Here is a 1,104-nt window from a genome sequence, read left to right on the forward strand (position 1 = left end):
GACCGCCCCTCATGTCGAAGTTATCTCGAGGGGGTTATATCGACAACGACACGACAACGACGAGAAAGGAAAATAATTAAGGAAAAGGAAGAAAAGAGGAAGAAGGAAGAAGGAAGAAGAAGAAGAAAAAGAGTAGAAGAAGAAAGGAATAGAGGAGAAGAAAAAATAGAATTTTTTATCTATTTTTTCTTCTTCTCCTCTATTCCTTTCTTCTTCTCCTCTTCTTTTTCTTCTTTTTTCCTCTTCTTATTTATTTCTCCTCTTCTTCCTCTCCTCTTCTTCATCTTCTTATTTTCCTTTTTCCTCTCATTCTTTTTCTTTTTTTTCTTCCTTCTTCCTCTTTTCTTCCTTCGACCCTCTCGATCCCTCGACCCTAGAAACCTCGAACCCTCGACCCTGAAACCCTCGACCCTTGACCCCTTAACGACCCTCGACCCTCTACCCTAGTTCCCGACCCTCGACCCCTCGGCGATCCTCGACACCATCGTTCCCGATAAAAATTAAGAAGAAGAAGAAAAAAAAGAGGAGAAAAAAACGAGAAGAAGCTCCTCTATTCCTTCTTCTTCTCCTCTTTTCTTCTTCTTCTTTCTCTTCTTCCTCTCCTCGTCTTCTCCTTCTTCTTCTCCTTTTTCTACTTATTTTCCTTTTCCTTATTTTACTTTTTCCTCTCCACTAACATAAAATGCACTATCCTAAAATACAACAAACATAAAATGCACTATATTGATCAACTAACCTAAAATCAGTGATAAAATGCACTAACCTAAAATCGATATCTACTAACAACTTAAAGAAATAATACATATATGAAAAAATGCATATATGAAAAAAAACATCATCATATCATCAACAAAAAAATGCATATATCCTAAATTTTTTCTAAAATCTAACTTTTGCATATATGAACATATATACACAGAGAACATATACATATATACACAGAGAACATATACATATATACACAGAGAACATAGACATAAAAATGCACAAAAAAATAAGAGGAAAGGGCGCCGGCGGCCGGACCGAAGGCGGCGGCGTGTGGTCGGGGCGACGGCGGCGGGGTTGGGGAAGGGGTGGCGCGCGCGGCGACGGCGGCGGGGTCGG

Source organism: Triticum dicoccoides, chromosome 5B (genome assembly GCF_002162155.2).
Source record: "Triticum dicoccoides isolate Atlit2015 ecotype Zavitan chromosome 5B, WEW_v2.0, whole genome shotgun sequence".
Lineage (NCBI taxonomy): Eukaryota > Viridiplantae > Streptophyta > Magnoliopsida > Poales > Poaceae > Triticum > Triticum dicoccoides.